We start from the raw sequence: 21181 nt of genomic DNA, 5'->3' as shown, positions 1-21181 counted from the left end.
GAAGGAAAATGCTGCGGAGAATAACCTGGCTTCATATCTGGACCAACAGATGGCCCTTAGCTCCCTGCGGATTTGCGTGAGTATGTCGAATGTTATGGGCCTTCTACTGTCCTGGCCATGAGGTCTGGACCTGTGCCAACCCTCCAGCATTTTCCGCACAACAAAATGTGCACAGGAATCAACGGAGAACAGGGCTTTTGAGAAGAAGGATATCGCTGCTGAATGGATATTGAGGGTTTTGGGGGCCCAGCCTAGATCGCGAAGGTGGACCATATACTCTATGACCTCCGACTTGGAGGGTGTCCTGCCTGGCTTAAACCGCTCCTTTTTTCTGCGGAAAGATGTAAAATCTAACCACGCCTTATTGTATGATCTTAGGGTTGAAGGTGCCACGGCTGACAATACTCCCTTTATTGCTTCTCGTTGCCAATACTCCAGAGGTGCTCCGGAAACGGTTGCGGCTGCTGCTGCGCATCTGGCGCCAATGAGTGAAAGCGTTCCATCTGGAAACGAGATAGAGCATCCGCAAAGTTGTTATCTATACCTGGGACGAACTTGGCAGAGGCGTGAAGATTTAGCTGAAGGCATGAAAGGACGAAATACCGCAGTAGCGACGCTACTCTAGGGGAATGTGAGGACTGCTTATTCAGAACCGAAACTACTGCTTGGTTGTCCGTCCAGAAACACACCCTATGGTTTTTAAACTGGTCAGCCCAGATGTGGGTTGCAACTACAATGGGGAAGAATTCCAGGAATGTCAAATCGCGTAGTATTGGTTTCCCTTGCCAAGCGGAAGGCCATCGCTGAGCACACCACTGACCCCTGAAATAAACACCGAAACCCAAAGACCCGGCTGCGTCCGAATGTACCTGAAAATCCGACTGCAGGGCCATGCTATCCTGCCAAAGTGATATGCCGTTAAAACTGTCTAAGAATTGCAACCAAACTTGTAGGTCTGCCTTTACCGCCTTAGAGAGGCGTACCCTATGATGTGGAGACCGTAAACCTGCGGACAGCTTTGCTAGCCGGCCGCAAAAGGGGCGACCGGGGGAAACCACACGGCAGGCGAAGTTGAGGTGACCCAGGAGGGATTGAATTTGTCTCAGGGTGACCTTCTTTAAAGGCAGCATCTGCCCAATAAACTCTCTTAGGGCAACCAACTTCTTGGCCGGTAGGCGCGAAGTTTGGGCAAGCGTGTCAAGTTCAATACCCAGGTAAGTCATGGTAGTGACCGGGCCCTCAGTCTTCTCGTTCGCTAAAGGGACCCCCAGCTCCTTGGCTAAGGACTCGAAAGCCTGGAGCAGGGTCTTGCAATCATCCGCGTTACTCGCGCTGCAGCAGCTCACGATCATAGATCCTTCCAAGAAGCCTTCGGAGGAGCGCGACCAGGCTCAGCTGTTAAATCCCGGCAAGCGTGGCTCTCGGGGCGACGTGAGGAAGCAAAGCGGCGGCGGCTCCAAGGCTCGGAATAGCCCGATTAGCAAAATAGCTGCGCGAGCCTCGACCGCCCCAAGAAGTTATCTGCGGGCGGGAGCACCACAAGGCACTGCACCAAGAAGGGGAACAAAGCAGCTGAAGCCACGAGGTTAAAGAGCGAGAAGCGACAAAGAAAGCAGCAGCGCAAAAGAGAGCGATCCAAACCGCGCCTGCTGCAAAGGAGAAAAGGGGCGAGCCCAGGGCTGTCCCGACCTTAAGTGGCCTCTGGACGGCCCGCCCCCGCCGCCAGCCGATTGGCTGCTGCTGCGGGGGATGCAAATCAAGGGAATCCCTGCTTCCCGCGAGGCTGGCGCCAGCCCCGCGGAAGTGTGGGCGGGGTCGTGAGCCCACCCCCCCCCGAAGTTCGGTAGTGGCATTATCCAGCTAGAATTCACTGGAACTCAGTTCTGGCCCCTCTCAGCTGAGCACCATTGCCATTATAAGAGAACAAGGGAGGTGTTGAGTTCTGGCACCTCTTTTTCCTGAAAAATAGCACTGGTTGTGTGGGATAAAATACTGGAATTGGAAAGCAATGTGGCAAACAATTCTGTGGATGACATCCAGGTATAATAATGAGTGCCAATGTTGAAGGAAGGAAGTTGCAGACAGGTGTCCTGAACTGCCCAATGTTAGCAGCTATGGGGCTCATTCTGGAAAGTTGCCCAGGAAGGATTCTGGCTCTCAGGCTGAAAACTTTGATCATTCCTCAAAATCCCAGTGGAGTTTAACATTTACTGTGAGAACACTCTTTGGATGCTGAAGGCCCACCCTGCCCAGTCTACCCCTCAAACCACAGAGGAAACCACAACATTAAATCCTTTTCAGTACACATCAAAAGTAGCTCCTCCTTTTCCTAACTTTTATGAAAGTTTCTGATGGACTAAGGCAGGCTGGATTATCATGCTATGTCTGTGTTTTATGGATCACATCATACTAATAGCTAGATGCCATGATTTGGGACCCAGCTGGATGCCATGACCTAGGGACAGATGTCAGGACCCATGAGCCGGGCCGGATTTATGTATAAGCTAAACAAGCTGTAGCTTAGGGCCCCACTTTCTTGGGCCGCCCCCTAAAAAAAAAAATTAAAGGAAGGTTCCACTGTATATTCAACACAAAAAACAGCGACAATTTGTTATTGACAAAGGATAGCTGGACATATAAAGGGCCCCATTCCCATTACCTTCAGTAGCTTAGGCCTTCATCAAACCTAAATCCCACAGGGTCAAAACAGCACGCACATCCATGCTCACGTTCTCTGTCACATTCTGCTTCCACAGCATCTATTTCTGATACCTGAGTGCCATAACGCCGAGGGGCCAGAACTCAGGACTCAGATACACTCGTCAATTACTGTATTTTTATCTGTATAGATCCAGCATCAGAGCCATAACTCAGAGGTGCCATAACTCTGAGGTTTGCACATCATGTACACAGCTGACCTCAGCCTGCTGAGTGCTGAGTTTGCATAAAATCATTCTCAAAATCACAACCACAAGACATTTCCACAGTTGCAACTACAAGACCAGTTACGCCTGGCCTGGCCTGAGCTCCAGATACAGGAAGCAACTGTTCTGCAGCCAAGTAGAATACCTTACTTAGGCATGCTTTGTGCATGTGTGTTCCTTGCCAATGGTGATGCAGGAAATCATGTCTTTTCTACAATTGCATAGATGCTCTGTGCATCCTTTGCTTTACACTTGGTCTTTGGGAAATACTGTATCCTACCAAGACTTATTGCTGCGGCTATGAATAAACTCTTTTTATTTTTCCGTCCACTGTCTCTTTATTGGCTCTGGGAGCATTTGGACTTGGTTGTGGTAACAATATGTCAAAGTTATGTTACATCTGAATATGAGCCCTATGATGTGGAAGGGTCCTCTCTGTTATTTTCTAATATTATATATAATGTTCGCATGGGCATAGCCAGGATTTATTTTAGGCAGGCTGGCTTTATGGGGAGGGCAGAACTGAGTTATCTGTGACACAATTCATCAGTTTTATTTACTTATTTGTTTTACTTACTTGACCCCCTGACTATGCCCATGCCCATGTGAGGATTTTGTGCTGCCAAAGCTAGCTGAGATAACGCTCCAGGCACACAGCCATTTCTGTACTGAAGATTTATTGCCAAAAGTTCAAAGCAGTTACAAGAGTTCAAAAAGCACATCCATCTCTTGCTCAGTCAGATGAATCGACTGGCGATCTTTTTTTACTCCTCCCCCAGCAGGACCATTTCCTCAGAGCCAGTGTGGTGTAGTGGTTAAGAGCGGCAGTCTCGTAATCTGGGTAACCGGGTTCGCGTCTCCGCTCCTCCACATGCAGCTGCTGGGTGACCTTGGGCCAGTCATGCTTCTTTGAAGTCTCTCAGCCCCACTCACCTCACAGAGTGTTTGTTGTGGGGGAGGAAGGGAAAGGAGAATGTTAGCCGCTTTGAGACTCCTTAAAGGGAGTGAAAGGCGGGATATCAAATCCAAACTCTTCTTCTTCTTCTTCTTCTCAGTGCACACCTCCTATTTCCTCTGTTCTGTGAGTGGCTAGTTCCTGGCACTGGCTCCCCCCTCCCTATTTCCTCCCCTGAGTTGGATGAGAAACTGCTGGTGAGCGATTTAGGCTGTCTGTAATTGCCTCCCCCCCCCCCCCGGCTCTTTGGCCATTTCCAGTTCCCTGACAACCACTGTTTAACATCTAGGTGAGTTGCAGCTGAATTATTGTGATTTTTTTTCTTTTTTAAGAATTGAATTTCACACTTTTAAAAAATACTGCTTAATCTACTGTTCTGTTCTTGGCTTACTCTGGTGCTTTGATATCACAGTGCTACATGGTATTATGCTATTGTAAGATCATACATAGTGTGCCTTGCAATATCTCAGCACAGTTGGGTAGTAGAAAATCTTGGTGGAGAACCATAATCCATTAAATTTATTTGAAGTTCTTTCCCTCCCCCCTGATCTTTGCAAATGAATTATACATCCTACACACAGTTTTTTGTGTGTGAAACATTAAAGAGGAGAAGTGAACAAAACAGCCTAGATTGAGAATTATTGCACTGTGGTCTAAACCACAGAGCCTAGGGCTTGCTGATCAGAAGGTAGGTTGGTGGTTCAAATCCCCGCAACGGGGTGGGTTCCTATTGCTTCGTCCCAGCTCCTGCCAACCTAGCAGTTTGAAAGCACGCCAAAAGTGCAAGTAGATAAGTAGTTACCACTCCAGCAAGAAGGTAAACAGTGTTTCCGTGTGCTGCTCTGGTTTGCCAGAAGCGGCTTAGTCATGCAGGCCACATGACCCAGAAGCTGTCTGCAGACAAATGCTGGCTCCCTTGGCCAGTTAGTGAGATGAGCGCTGCAACCCCAGAGTTGCCCGCGACTGGACTTAATGGTCAGGGGTCCCTTTACCTTTATACTGTGTGGAAGATGAGGGATCTTAGTTTATTCATCATTAAAGGTAAAGGTAAAGGTAAAGGACCCCTTACAGTTAAGTCCAGTCGCGGCGCTCATCTCACTTTACAGGCCAAGGGAGCAGGTGTTTGTCCGCAAACAGTTTTTCCGGGTCATGTGGCCAGCATGACTAAGCTGCATCTTGCGAAACCAGAGCAGTGCACGGAAATGCCGTTTACCTTCCCGCCAAAACGGTACCTATTTATCTACTTGCACTCTGCTTTTGAACTGCTAGGTTGGCAGCAGCTGGGACCGAACAATGGGAGCTTGCTCCGTCACGGGGATTCGAACCACCGACTTTCCAATCAGCAAGCCCAAGGTTCAGTGGTTCAGACCACAGTGCCACCCGGGTCCCTATTCATCATTAGCATGGCTAATGAATCCTTTGGAGTTGAGAGATACAAAGTAGGCAAATCTTTTCCTGGGAAATTCAAAAAAATATTTTTTTTTCTTTGATGATGCAGGTTTGCCATATTGGTAAAGATTTGTCTCACTTTAAAGAGGTGGGGGAAAGAGGGTGAAGGAGTGTAATTGGAGGAAAGGGGGAATACAAGGGTCCCCTGATGCCCTGTGCCCAATGTCCACCTGGGGTTGGCCCTGTCCATAATGCCTCTGACCACCTGAGTCCTTGGAAAAGCGTTTTCGTCATGTCCTCACATTCAGAGAGTTCTTTGGGGAGCAGCACTGCTTTGGAGTTCATATCTTAGACAGCCAGATCCTTCCATTTCAAACCCTCCTACGTGACTTGCCAAATGCTGCTCTCTACACCAGAAAAATGTATAAAATTAACAATTTGAATGATTCTCACATAAAGCTGCCTGGGCTTCAGATAGTATATTATGTTCATTTAGAAAAGTTGTCAATTTGCTACTGAGGAAATGGGCATATAGTTTCCCAATTATTGAGAGCAGGCTAATAGGCCTATAATTGGAAGGTACATTTGGGTGGCCTCTCTTAAAGATTGGGACTACTATAGCATGTTTCCAGCTATATGGTACCTTACCAGAGTTATTTACTACCGTAAAGAGTGCTGCCAGAAGCGGGGCCCACCAGTGCTGGTTTGATGTAATCACCTCAGCTGGGATAAAGTCTTTCCCCGGAGCCTTTCCGCTCTTCAGCTTCCCAATTAATGTATGGACTTCCTGCACAGTTACCGGCCTCCAATTAGGGAGCAGTGACAATTGTACCCTGTCATCCTCCTGTAAACTGGAAGGGAGGTTTGGATTTTCCATAAATATATTTCTGAAGTGGTTCTCCCAAACCTGAGCTGGAATGACACAGCTGGGGGCTGAGGAGCTATTTCTCATTGAGTCGGAGACCAGTTGCCAAAAGAGTTTAGTTTCATTGTTTAGTGAGGCATTCAATAGTAGGGACCAGGAATTTTGTTCGGACTGCCTTTTTTTTGAGGCCAAAAGGGCTTTGTACTCTTTTTTGATTTTGAAATAAGATTGAGGTAAGTAGCTTAATCCAGCGTTTCTATAGGCCAAATAGGTGTTCCTTAGTGCTTCCTTCTTTGTGTGGCACTCTTGGTCAAACCAACTGCGCCCTTTAGCAGTGCGTGGCTTGCCGGCTGAGTTTATATTAACCGAGACCACATCCTGCAAGGACTCAATGAGATTTTCATAAGCTGTCAGGGAGGAGTCTATTGATAAATTGTTTATTATAATTGATCTTAACTTAATTGCAGTTTGTGAATTCAATCTATTCTGAACTGCAATTGCTATCTCAGGTGTCCATTTTTTCCTACGCAATGCTGGATCATTTGCTTTGTCTATGTCCTCATGTTCTATGTGAGAGTGCTGAATTGAATTTTGGCCGGTAATGGAGATGATAAGAGGTAAGTGGTCACTTTCAGTCCTATTATCTATTGTGAATTTTTAAATTGATTCGAAGGCCTGTCTGTTAGTGAGACAGTAGTCTACTGTGCTGGCCCCATTTGAATTTATGAATGTGTACTCGCCTTCTCTGTCCCCGGGGAATGCCCCATTAGCAATGATCAGATCCAGACTTATTTGTAAAAAAGCCAGGCAGAATCCAGCATAGTTGATTTGGCAATCTTTCAAATGTCTACGTGGGGGTGGGTTTAGCAAGAGGGCGCTATTTTCCTTTAGATCACTTAATATTCGGAATTTTATTTCCAGGCTATCATCATTTGAGCCTATTCTGGCATTCATATCTCCCATTAGGTAAAATGGCGAGCCAGGGTACCTAATTTGTAGGGCATAAAGGAAACTATGGATTTTACGCCACGTGCTCTCTATCTGTGTTTGCACTGTATATGGTGGAATATGCACTGAAACAAGAATAATACTCTTGGATTCCATATGCAAGGTGATCCCCAGTGCCAGCTGCTCGAAAACTGAGCACTCAATAACTTGTGACGTCAATTGAGTGGAAACCAGAGTTACTAGGCCCCCCCTCGGTCGTCCCCTTCCAAGTGGTTTAGAGGCCTTGATTTCATAGACGTCGTAACCGTCGAGAGCTATGTTATCAGTTGCCCAAGTTTCCTGCAGCATTATTATGTCAAAACCCATTATATATTCACGAAATGGCTCGTCCCCAAGTTTGTTAGCCCAACCCGCTATGTTCCATGAGATAATGTTAAAGCTGCTCGTTCCATAACTGGCTTGGCTTCATTGTGGTGGGGAAATTGTTATCAGCTCTCCCACTGGTTCGGTAATGATGCAACCGTTCTTAGGATATGCACGGTGTTGTTGTTCTCGGGGTTGATTTGCAGCATTTTCCCGATTTCCCGGCATCGACGGTGTTATTTGGATTGCTGGTGCCATCGGGGGGGGGGGGGGTCTTCGTCAAAGATAATTAAATCTGTCTCTGGCTTTCTATGTGTCCCATTTCCCTTGGAAGGGTCGTCACTTGGCATTGGCTAATCAGATTCCAGTTGGGATAGAGGGTGGTGAAATTCTGGATCTGCCAAAGGCGTAATAGAGAGTCCTATCTTTGAATTATCTAGATTGGGCTGGCGTTCTTTGTGTGTTTGACCTTTTTGGTCTGATGTTTTCCTCTCCAAGTGAGTGTTGCAGCTGGGTTCTCCGCACATATTCATCTTTGACGGCCCTTCCGAATGAATCATGGCCCTGTGGCGAAAGCCCTTCGGCAGAGAGGGTGCTGATTGCTTGGAGTTGGTCCGGCTATATGACAAGTTTGGCAGTAGTTGTTTTCGTTCTGTGTCTTTAAAAACACGCCTCAAAACAATATTATAGTCCTGTAAAATGGCCCTATATTTCAGTAGCATTTTAGGGGTAGCTGAGTCAGAAAATGTCAGCGTGAGTCTAGTGTGCTGGGGGTCCGTGCAAAGCAAGTTTATCGCGATCAGAGTGTTGCAATGGATATTTAGTAAAAGCTTAAAGTTTCTCTTCACGCTGTCGATTGATTTCCAGTAAGGCAGCATACCATTAAAAGGATATATATCCAGAGCTACTTGAGTACTTTGTAGGATCAGGTCCCTACTTTCGCTTTTGTTGTTTTTAGTATTTGTAGTCTCTTGGTTATCAAGTCCAGGCCGGTTGCACCCCTGTACATGATGGTCTAGAGGGAGGGCAACGCTATGGTCGGTCTCTTTAGTACTGAGTTGGCTATTTTTGGCTGTCAGGAGCACCAACTCCGTCAGGAGAGACGTTACCTTTTGTAATTTGATGTTAATTTCCTCCACTGTTCTTGCAGTCAGCAGACAGTGGTCCACGAGTATTTCTGCATAGAGCGGTGCCCCCTCAGATGGTAGTTCATGGGATAATTCATGAGCGCTCATCTCAGCATTCTCCCCTGGGTGATCTCCGCCCAATAAAGCACCCCCACCTACCTGGGAATGAGTTCTGTTTGGTGTGGTAGGTTCTGAGTTCTGTGCTTTTACAAAATCATCCATTTTGCTCTGCTTGCTCTTCTGTGGGCTCCCTTCTGGAGATGAGGCCGGTCGTTTCTTTTTCCTAGGCATTTTCCAGGGATAGAGCCGCTGTAAATCAGAGCAGCTTCTGCTGTAAATCAGGAAGCTTGGCGTCTACCCACGATAGGGTGTCTAATCTCCACTCCTGCTGGGCTGGAGCTAATTAGGGCTTTCTAGACTTTCTGTAACTCAGGCCCTTGACCTAAGCTTTGTAAATTAATAGCTGCCAACTAACAAAAATAAAGAACTGAGGCTGATAAAAGCTCATAAAAACTGATAAAAAAGCTAGTAGAAACTGATAAAAATAATAAAAACAGCATCAACTGATGCGGAGTTCAAGTCGACGCTACTACTAACAAATGAGCCCTATATTCCAAACAAAGTGCTTGATTAACCTGGAGGTAGGCTGTATGAACTCTGTATTGATTTGTAATGTTTTGTTGGTCTCTGGACCGTAATAAAGATTGTTTGTTTGTTTGTTGTTTGTTTGTAACATTTTATTGTTGGAAACATGCTCTAACTCGAACCTACAGAGACTGCCACAATCATTCATGTTTCTAACATAAGTATCCTGAAGCTCCATCTGGAGCAGGAACTGGCAAGCCACTCCCAGTATCCCTGCCAAGAAAACTCCATGGACAAAGACAACAGGCATATAAAAGTTATGACGCTGGAAGATGAGCCCCCCAGGATGGAAGGCATCCAAGATGGTACTGAGGAAGAGCGGAGGGCAAGTACAAGTAGTTTCAGAGCTGATGAAGCGGCTGGGCCAAAGCCGAAAGGGTGCTCAGTTGCAGATATGCCTGGAAGTAAAAGGAAAGTCCAATGCTGTAAAGAAAAATATTGCATAGGAACCTGGAATGTAAGAACCATGAACCTTGGTAAGTTGGATGTGGTCAAAGATGAGATGGCAAGAATAAATATTGACATCCTGGGCATCAGTGAACTAAAATGGACGGGAACGGGCGAATTCAGTTCAGATGACCATCATATCTACTACTGTGGGCAAGACTCCCATAAAAGAAATGGAATGGCCTTCATAGTCAACAAAAGAATGGCGAAAGCTGTACTGGGATACAATCTCAAAAATGACAGAATGATCTCAATACGAATCCAAGGCAGACCTTTTAACATCACAGCAATCCAAGTTTATGCACCAACCACTGGTGCTGAAGAAACTGAAATTGACCAATTCTATGAAGACTTACAACACCTTCTAGAAATGAAACCAAAGAAGGATGTTCCTCTCATTATAGGGGATTGGAATGCTAAAGTAGGGAATAAAGGGATAAAAGGAACAACTGGCAAGCTGGAGTTCAAAATGAAGCAGGGCAAAAGCTAATAGAGTTCTGTCAAGAGAACAAGCTAGTCATCACAAACACTCTTTTCCAACAACACAAGAGATGACTCTACACATGGACATCACCAGATGGGCAGCATCAAAATCAGATTGATTATATTCTCTGCAGCCAAAGATGGAGAAGCTCTATACAGTCAGCAAAAACAAGACCTGGAGCTGACTGTGGCTCAGATCATCTTATAGCAAAATTCAACCTTAAACTGAAGAAAGTAGGAAAAACCACTGGGACAGTAAGATACAATCTAAATCAAATCCCTTATGAATAAACAGTGGAAGTGAGGAACAGGTTTAAGGATTTAGGTTTGGTGGACAGAGTGCCTGAAGAACTATGGATGGAGGCTCACAACATTATACAGGAGGCAGCAACGAAAACCATCCCAATGAAAAGGAAATGCAAGAAAGCAAGGTGGCTGTCCAACGAGGCCTTACAAATAGCGGGGGAGAGAAGGTAAGCAAAATGCGAGGGAGATAGTGAAAGATACAGGAAATTGAATGCAGATTTCCAAAAAATAGCAAGGAGAGACAAGAAGGCCTTCTTAAACGAGCAATGCAAAGAAATAGAGGAAAACAATAGAATGGTAAAAACTAGAGAACTGTTCAAGAAAATTGGAGATATGAAAGGAACATTTCATACAAAGATTACCATAATAAAGGACAAAAGTGGTAAGGACCTAACAGAAGCAGAAGACATCAAGAAGAGGTGGCAAGAATACACTGAGGAATTATACCAGAAAGATATGGATGTCTCGTACACCCCAGGTAGTGTGGCTGCTGACCTTGAGCCAGACATGCTGTGATCACCAATAGTCAGCATGGATTTCTGAAAAATAAGTCATGTCAGACTAACCTGATCTCGTTTTTTGACAGAATTACAAGCCTGGTAGATGAAGGGAATGCAGTGGATGTAGCCTACCTTGATTTCAGCAAGGCATTTGACAAGGTGCCCCATGATATTCTTGTAAAGAAGCTGGTAAAATGCGGTCTTGACTATGCTACCACTCAGTGGATTTGTAACTGGCTGACTGACCGAACCCAAAGGGCGCTCATCAATGGTTCCTCTTCATCCTGGAGAAGAGTGACTGGTGGGGTGCCACAGGGTTCTGTCTTGGGCCCGGTCTTATTCAACATCTTTATCAACGACTTGGATGATGGACTCAAGGGCATCCTGATCAAATTTGCAGATGACACCAAACTGGGAGGGGTGGCTAACACCCCAGAGGACAGTATCACACTTCAAAATGACCAGATTAGAGAACTGGGCCAAAACAAACAAGATGAATTTTAACAGGGAGAAATGTAAAGTATTGCACTTGGGCAAAAAAAATGAGAGGCACAAATACAAGATGGGTGACACCTGGCTTGAGAGCAGTACATGTGAAAAGCATCTAGGAGTCTTGGTTGACCACAAACTTGACATGAGCCAACAGTGTGACGCGGCAGCTAAAAAAGCCAATGCAATTCTGGGCTGCATCAATAGGAGTATAGCATCTAGATCAAGGGAAGTAATAGTGCCACTGTATTCTGCTCTGGTCAGACCTCACCTGGAGTACTGTGTCCAGTTCTGGGCACCACAGTTCAAGAAGGACACTGACAAACTGGAACGTGTCCAGAGGAGGGCAACAAAAATGGTCAAAGGCCTGGAAACGATGCCCTATGAGGAACGGCTAAGGGAGCTGGGCATGTTTAGCCTGGAGAAGAGGAGGTTAAGGGGTGATATGATAGCCATGTTCAAATATATAAAAGGATGTCACATAGAGGAGGGAGAAAGGTTGTTTTCTGCTGCTCCAGAGAAGTGGACACGGAGCAATGGATCCAAACTACAAGAAAGAAGATTCCACCTAAACAATAGGAAGAACTTCCTGACAGTAAGAGCTGTTCGACAGTGGAATTTGCTGCCAAGGAGTGTGGTGGAGTCTCCTTCTTTGGAGGTCTTTAAGCAGAGGCTTGACAACCATATGTCAGGAGTGCTCTGATGGTGTTTCCTGCTTGGCAGGGGGTTGGACTCGATGGCCTTGTGGTCTCTTCCAACTCTATGATTCTATGATTCTATCCTGGAGAGTGAAGTCAAATAGGGCTTAGAAAGCACTGCTAATAACAAGGCCAGTGGAAGTGATGATATTCCAAGCTGAACTATTTAAAATTTTAAAAGATGATGCTGTTAAGGTGCTACATTCAATATGCCAGAAAATTTGGGAAACTCAGCAGTGGCCAGAGGATTGGCGAAGATCAGTCTACATCCCAATCCCAAAGAAGGGCAATGCCAAAGAATGCTCTAACTACTGCACAATTGCACTCATTTCACATGCTGGCAAGGTTATGCTTAAAATTCTACAAGGCAGGCTTAAGTAGCATGTGGACCGAGAACTCCCAGAAGTGCAAGCTGGATTTCGAAGGGGCAGAGGAACCAGAGTCCAAATTGCAAACACGTGCTGGATTGTGGGGAAAGCTAGGGAGTTCCAGGAAAACATCTACTTCTGCTTCATTGACTACGCAAAAGCCTTTGACCGTGTCGACCACAGCAAACTATGGCAAGTTCTTAAATAAATGGGAGTGCCTCATCTGTCTCCTGAGAAATCTCTATGTGGGGCAAGAAGTTACAGTTAGAACTGGATATGGAACAACTGATTGGTTCAAAATTGGGAAAGGAGTATGACAAGACTGTATATTGTCTCCCTTCTTATTTAATTTAGATGCAGAATTCATCATGCGAAAGGCTAGACTGGATGAATCCCAACAACCTCAGATATGCAGATGACACAACTTTGATGACATAAAGTGAGGAGGAGTTAAAGAACCTCTTAATGAGGGTGAAAGAGGAGAGCGCAAAATATGGTCTGAAGCTCAACATCAAAAAAACAAAGATCATAGCCACTGGGCCCATCACCTCCTGGCAAATAGAAGGGGAAGAAAAGGAGGCAGTGAGAGATTTTACTTTCTTGGGCCCCATGATCACTGCAGATGGTGACAGCAGTCACGAAATTAAAAGACACCTGCTTCTTGGGAGAAAAGCAATGACAAACCTAGACAGCATCTTAAAAAGCAGAGGCATCACCTTGCCAACAAAGGTCCGTATCTATGGTTTTCCCAGTAGTGATGTATGGAAGTGAGAGCTGGACCATAAAGAAGGCTGATCGCTGAAGAATTGATGCTTTTGAATTATGGTGTTGGAGGAGACTCAAGAGTCCCATGGACTGCAAGAAGATCAAACCTCTCCATTCTTAAGGAAATCAGCTCTGAGTGCTCACTGGAAGGACAGATCGTGAAGCTGAGATTCCAATACTTTGGCCACCTCATGAGAAGAGAAGGCTCCCTGGAAAAGACCCTGATGTTGGGAAAGATGGAGGACACAAGGAGAAGGGGACAACAGAGGACAAGATGGTTGGACAGTGTTCTCGAAGCTACCAGCATGAGTTTGACCAAACTGCGGGAGGCAGTGGAAGACAGGAGTGCCTGGCGTGCTCTGGTCCATGGGGTCACGAAGAGTCGGATACGACTAAACAACAACAATCCTGAAGTCCATTTCTGCACTCTTTCTGAGAGTTTTATTTGGTTTCTCTTAAATGAGCAATATAAAAAGGGTATTCAGCAAAGGTGAACCTTAAGGCAGACTATAACACATAAACTCCAACAGGTACATTTCTCTGAGAAGAGAGATTCAAACAGTTCCCACAGTTACAGAACTTACTATTTCCCAACATGTCACATAGCTTGCATGATTGTTCTTTACTTTATACAGGCTGTTTACTTTCTTCCTTTGTACTTCAGTATGTACGCAATGAACTGACATATTTTGAAATATGTGCTATGGTGCCATTCACTAAGACATCTGGTGGGAGATCAGCAGGAAGTTACAGAATATTCACTGACTGGAAATGATGCCATGTAACCAACCCAAAACTTTACAGGTGCAAACAGTATTGAAAGTGGAATCACATAGGACTGCCACAACAGTATCACGAGTACAAATCATTGTGGATGTTGAATAAAAAGGATGTTTGGAGGGACCCAAAAGTTCTGATTTATTTTTAACCCACTTTCATTGTGCTGTGGCCTCTCTAAACAGCAATAATGCACATTATCTACCTAGCCTGGGCCTCTGCCTGGCTCTGCAAGGCCCTGGGAACAACCCAAAGCAATGGTCAAGGACCCAGGACCCTCGGGCAGGCCCATGCAAAGGATAGGGAGCTGGGTACACTTGCCCCAGACCTTGGAGGACTAAGCTGGCCATGGGGCTCACCCAGGGACCAGCTGCTTTTGTGTTTGAGTTTATAACTTTATTTTAACAAGATTCCTGTCCTGGGCCTCAGACAAGTTCTGCATGGGCCTGCCCTTGGGGGAGATGGCTGGGGTCCTACCATCCAGAAAGAAAGCTCAGCCTCTGTTTCTCTCTGCCACCACCAATTAGAAAGTAGACAAAAACTGCACACAGTTTTTAATTCAAAAACTGACTGATGGAAAGAATAAAGAGGGTTTTTGTTTTTGGTTTGGTTTTGTGCAAAGTTCTTAAGTGGCTAAAATTCCCCTTGGCCTCAATCTTCGCTGTGATACCCCGGGGTGCTACTTATTATTGACCCACACTTGCCATGTGGGAAGCTAGATAGTGTCATGGGCAATCCTTAAAGAAAGAGTTCAAACAAAGCATTTACTTGGCAGCCCAGTTCTCCAGATAAGAATAATTTTCTTTCGCTGGATGTTAGGTTTTACTGGGACTTCAATGAGTGATCAAAGTCTCTAATAAAATAATTAACTGTTCATAGGAAATTGAATAAAGCTTGGTTTCTTTTCAATCAGTAAGTCAATTGAACATATGGAATGCTTTCATACATTATTTTCTTATTTTAGCAGATTTATACCCACCTTTCTATGCAAAAGTGTCAGAGATAACAAATTCCTAACAATAAATAATAAGCAACAATATCTATCTATATCTATCATCATCATCTATCTCTATCTATCTATCTATCTATCTATCTATCTATCTATCTATCATCTATCTATCTATCTATCATCTATCTATCTATCTATCTATCTATCTATCTATCTATCTATCATCTATCTATCTATCATCTATCTATCTATCTATCTATCTATCTATATCTATCTATTATCATCATCATCATCTATCTATATCTATCTATATCTATCTATATCTATCTATCTATCTATCTATCATCTATCTATCATCTATCTATCATCTATCTATCATCTATCTATCTATCTATCTATATCTATGTATCATCTATCATCTATCTATCATCTATCTATCATCTATCTCTATCTATCATCTATCTATCTATCTATCTATCTATCTAATCTATCATCTATCTATATCTATCTATCTATGTCTATCATCTATCTATCTATCATCTATCTATCTATCTATCTATCATCTATCTATCTATCATCTATCATCTATCTCTATCTATCTATCTATCTATCATCTATCTATCTATCATCTATCTATCATCTATCTATCTATATCTATCTATCTATCTATCTATCTATCTATCATCTATCTATCTATCTATCATCTATCATCTCTATCTATCTATCTCTATCTATCTATATCTATCTATCTATCTATCTATCATCTATCTATCTATCTATATCTATCTATATCTATCTATCTATCTCTCTATCATCTATCTATCATCTATCTATCTATCTATCTATCATCTATCTATCTATCTATCTGTCTATCTATCTATCTATCATCTATCATCATCATCTACCTATCTATCATCTATCTAATCATCTATGTACACACACACACACACACACTTTAGAAGTCCTTTAAAATAACACAGAATTCCAAAACAAACCCAATAAATCAGCCCAATAAAAATACCAATGCCTTCTGGAAAATAGATGTGTCTTTAAAAACCCAAATAAAAGTAATTAGAGAGAGTGTCAAACAGATATACCCAAGGAATGGCATTCCATATAATTAGTAATAGTAATAGTAATTTATTATTTGTACCCCGCCCATCTGGCTGGGTTTCCCCAGCCACTCTGGGTGGCTTCCAACAAAGATTAAAAATACATTCAATAGAACTGCCACCACCGAGAAGGCTCTCTCTCATGTTCCTGCCATAAGGTCCTCTGATATTGGTGGGATAGACACAAGGTCTTTCTCCACTGATCTTATAGGATGTGCACAGCCGTAAAAGTATCCAGGCCATAAAGTGTAGTAGCAATGCATGTCAAACAGTGAGTTCACATGGTGAAGTTGGCATATGTTGTTGTGAGTGTAGTTGCAGTTAATTTGGGCAGAATTCAAAACATGCTGAAACCAACAAGTGATTGTTTTGGTACACATGTCGAAAGCTTTATGTGGGTAAAGGGGGTGGCCTAAGTGGCTTTTAAAGTCAAAGAAAAGCACTAAATGCAATACCTAATTTGGGCTGCAATACCAGCCCTTCGCATGAGTTAATCAGATCCTCCTGTCCATCCCAACCCCAAATACATCCAGTTTTGCAAGCTTGGAACCATTTTTTTACCAGTTTACATTCTCATTCTCATGTCAACAAATGAAACAGTGATAGAAAAGCACAACTGTATTATGCCATTAATTCCATATTGTTTCGCCTGTCATCTAACGTCAGAAAGAAATGTAATCCTTAATGTTTCCATATTTATGGATTAGAGACAGTGGCTGTTTCAAATTATTGTTTTATATTCATCTCTACTTCTTCTTTTGGGGAAGCCCAGCCAGATGGGCGGGGTATAAATAATAAATTATTATTATTATATTCTTTCCTTTTCATCAATTTGAAAAGAAAATTAAAATTCATGACAGTAACGTGTGATTTTCCTTGTGAGCAAGAAGCTTGAAAAGAAAGAGGTCTTTATATTCTGAATTCAAATTGCCCTTGCATACTTAAATATGTACAGTAACTTGACCTGCAAGTTGCAAGAGTGGCTGAGGAAACCCAGTCAGATGGGTGGGGTATAAATAATCAATAAATTATTATTATTATTATTACTACTACTACTACTACTTCCAGTAAGAAAAGATTTAATCATTTGAGCTAACTCAATTAAAGGCTTGATCCAGCCCAAATTAAGCACCTTTTAAGCACCCTTTCTTCTAATGGATAATCAAGCACATCCTTTATTCCATGTCATTAAAATAAATAAAATTAAAATTCCTTAGATTTGGCTGCATCATACCCTAAATTGCAAGAAGAGCACTCAGGCACACAAGCTGGGCAAGCAGGTTATAGACACTTCTGTTAATTACAAGGAAACACATCTTTTCAAGTCTTGAGGTAATACTGGGCAATTTTGAATGTTGTCATCTAGTGAACAACATATGCAGACCTGAAAGTAAAGTCACCCAATCAGGTTGGGCATATTTGCATATGATTCAGGAAGCTGAAGGAAAACAGGGCGATTTGCGAAGGCCTGGTTGGTGCAGTCGTCATCACTTTGTTTTATCTGCCCAAGAAAGAGAGGGATATGTTCCTCAACTAATCCAAATGCTAAATCTGCTCTTGTCACACAGAGGTAATTTTGTTATATGGGGAGGATATGCATTTGCTTTTAAAAGAGGGAAATGTATCAGGAATTGTAACCTAGTTTGCCACTATTGAGACAGTTGTATTTCCAGTGTTGTAGCAATTCGTTGGTGCCAAAATGTGGAGATTATGCTTGAGATGCATACATGGTGTCTTTCTCTGCCCCCCCCCCCCCGAAAAAGAGGTGCTGGAACTGTCCACAAACACCTCCCTTGTTCTCTTATAATGCTAATGGTGCCCACCTAAGAGGTACCAGAACTGAGTTCCAGCTGAAAAAAGCCCTGTCTGGAACTTAGTTCCTGCACCTTTCAGATGGTCACCAATACCATTATAAGAGAACAAGGGAGGTGTTCATGGACAGTTCCGGCACCTCTTTTTCTGGGAAAATAGCACTGCTTATACAGCTCTACTTACCTCTGTGATAGCCCTCACATCCCTTCTACTAAAATAAAATACTGCTGTGCTTACAGGCTTTCCCTATCTTGAAGTACTTTCTCTCTTCTCTCTTCTTCTTTTTCAATGTGGCCTGGACAATATAAGAAGCACCAAGTGGAACATATTGACACTTAACAATATACTGTTAAATCATGTAGTCATTGTAGTGCCTGTTTTTAATATGAAGGTTAAGCACCAGATACCAGCTTGCTCAGGGTCTTAGTGAGGGCAGCTGGCCAGGCAGTGACAGCATTGTACCTTCTGAGTCATTCTTACTATAGCCTAATACACAAAACCACATTCAGCTGCTGGATTTATGGTAAGAAAGGAGACAAATGAAGACATGTGACAGAAACAATGGGCACATTTTTGCAGAATTTTGGAGTAGAGCCAGGCTACTTGATAAATGCCAATGTTGAATTCCAGCAACAATATCCTTAAATATCCATAGGCATTCCCACTTGCCCCAGTGCCATTTCAAAGGGTGGGCACATGCGTTTTCCAGCCTGCTTTGCACCCGTTCCTCTCCTGGTATCACAATGGATTTCCATATAGCAGAAGCTGCCCAGGCACTCACCCATTCTCTTGTGAGCACTTCATGTGCCATTGGAAGATGCCTGCAGTTCCCCTTCAATAAAAGAGAAATGATCACAATCTACAATTCTTATAGCAGTTTAGCCTGGGGTCAATTGAACACATTCTATCTCTCTCTGCTGGAGAAGGGTTCTTCCTTTTTATCTGTGCTGCCTGTGTTGTCTGCCTGTCTTCTTTTTCCATTTTCCCCTTCATCCCTTGGGAAGATGCTGCAGAATTTAATAGAAGTGGGGGAAAGAGGCTTAAAATTACTTCAAAGGGGTATTAGTAGCACTAGTAGCTTTTGTAACATTCTGTTTGCCTTGAGCAACCATTGCTCAAGCTGATGCCATCATGTGCTTGCCGATGTCATCACAAAGCAGCTGAACATCCTCCCCCAATAATCCATCACTCCCTTTCCCAGAAACTCTGCACTTATTTGCCTTGAGGTTTAAGCAGCTGCTGCAAAGGAGTGATGCTTAAGACCTGTTCTAAGGCCTAGCCAGGTGGAAGTTCACGAAGTAAGAAAAACTGGTTTTGGACTATACCACTTCAGACTGCAGAAGGGGGACTGCCAGTTGGATGGGACTTTGTCTCACGACTTTCACCCTATATATGAACAAGTGCCTTGACATCCAGGGGGAAGTGCAAACATTGCATTTTGGATACTGCTGCACTGAAGGCATCAAGGAACCTTTTGTCTCTCAGTGCAGGTCAGAACCTCAGGACTCCCTGCTAGCCGCCTCTCTGCCACAGCCAGCTCCCCCGGTCATTCTGGGCATTTTGCTCGCAAGTCAATGGAGCCTGTTTCTGCCGTTGTACAGCAGGGGATGCTGTCGCTTTTAAAGATCTCTGAACTTTTTACTGTGCTTTGTTTGCTCTGATCCATTCATTGTGCATTTCTACTTGGTATGCAGCAGAAATACTCCAAAGCAAAAACCTGTCAGGCAAGCCATTCCTTATTATTTGGAAATTAGCAATCTCTGAACTGTTTCTAAAACAAATTGTCTCCATTAGCTCAGCTTTCTTCAGTGTGTTTCACAATTAATGGCTGTCCAGATATATTTTTAGATTCAAAAGGGAGGGACTGGAATAGTGGGGGGGGGGGAGTCGGGTCACAATATTACTCACTTGCGGAAACTTCAGCCTCCAAGAGCCACATGCAAATTACTTGCCATCATTTCCACAAACCCTGGAGAACATATTGAGTGTTCTGTACCTTCTAATTTTAAAGAGGGCAGATGATAAATTAAATAAATAAGAAAATAGAACATAAATATATTAGCAACATCTTGGGGAAATTTGTAGATGGAAATATTAACCTTCTTTAAGGTTCTGCAAAAAGCACTGTCTGCCTCCATTTCACTGATATTATACCAACAGAAAAACAAACAGGCAGGACTAAAGAAATGGAGGCAATTCCATTTGGAAGGAAATTTATGTATCCCATACTGCGATTCACGAGCACTCAGCCACACAAAATAACAATAATGCCTCTTGCCCTTTATACAGCTCTGTAGAGCACTCAAACCACTTGGCATGCATTGTCTCTACAACAGAACGTAGTGCTCTGAGTTCTAAGATGGTCGACCAGGTGGGGGAATCACGTATTTTAAATGCTCCCACAGGGCATGGAGGGAGCATGGGGAAAGCTAGCACACAAGAAATTATGCAAGGGATTGTTAAGTGTTTCTTCATCTGCAGTTGGAAGGGTTTTTAATGCTGCATGTGTAAATCAGACCTGCGTGACCATTACAGGCAGCCCAATATCACAAGGGGGTTAGCATTGCTCTAACAGTGGAATTGCCCCAAGCCACTTGATGAGTCAGGGCTGAAGCAAAAATACAACCAGTTATTTTCAGGTATTATGCTAACTATATCATCCCCTAGAGATGGGTTACTATTATTGCCTTTTGACAGATGGGGAAAGGAGACAGAGAGAGAAGTATTTGCCCAAGACCTCCCTGTGAGTTCATTCAGCTGGCACGTAGATACTCCAAGAGTATTAAAAGAACTGGCAGATGTGATCTCAGAACCAGTGGCAGTCATCTTTGAGAATTCCTGGAGAACAGGCGAAGTCCCGGCAGACTGGAGGAGGGCAAATGTTGTCCCTATTTTCAAAAAGGGGAAAAGAGAGGACCCAAATAATTACCGCCCAGTCAGTCTGACATCAATACCAGGGAAGATTCTGGAGCAGATCATTAAGCAAACAGTCTGTGAGCACCTAGAAAGGAATGCTGTGATCACCAATAGTCAGCATGGATTTCTGAAAAATAAGTCATGTCAGACTAACCTGATCTCGTTTTTTGACAGAATTACAAGCCTGGTAGATGAAGGGAACGCAGTGGATGTAGCCTACCTTAATTTCAGCAAGGCATTTGACAAGGTGAACCATGATATTCTTGTAAAGAAGCTGGTAAAATGCGGTCTTGACTATGCTACCACTCAGTGGATTTGTAACTGGCTGACTGACCGAACCCAA

The 21181-nt window shown here is 43.6% G+C and overlaps 1 protein-coding gene across 1 annotated transcript in view; it reads right to left on the bottom strand.

The window, feature by feature from the left end:
• Positions 1-18692, bottom strand: part of OLFM4 (olfactomedin 4) — a 49992-nt gene extending 31300 nt beyond the window's left edge. Inside the window, exon 1 of the mRNA XM_081917857.1 lies at positions 18526-18692. The gene's annotated coding sequence lies outside the window, so the exon portion shown is untranslated. The remainder of the gene's footprint in view (positions 1-18525) is intronic.
• Positions 18693-21181: the final 2489 nt, after the last annotated feature.

This window comes from Podarcis melisellensis (genome assembly GCF_964234715.1).
Source record: "Podarcis melisellensis genome assembly, chromosome: 7".
Classification (NCBI taxonomy): domain Eukaryota; kingdom Metazoa; phylum Chordata; class Lepidosauria; order Squamata; family Lacertidae; genus Podarcis; species Podarcis melisellensis.
This window is presented reverse-complemented; position numbering and strand designations above follow the sequence as displayed.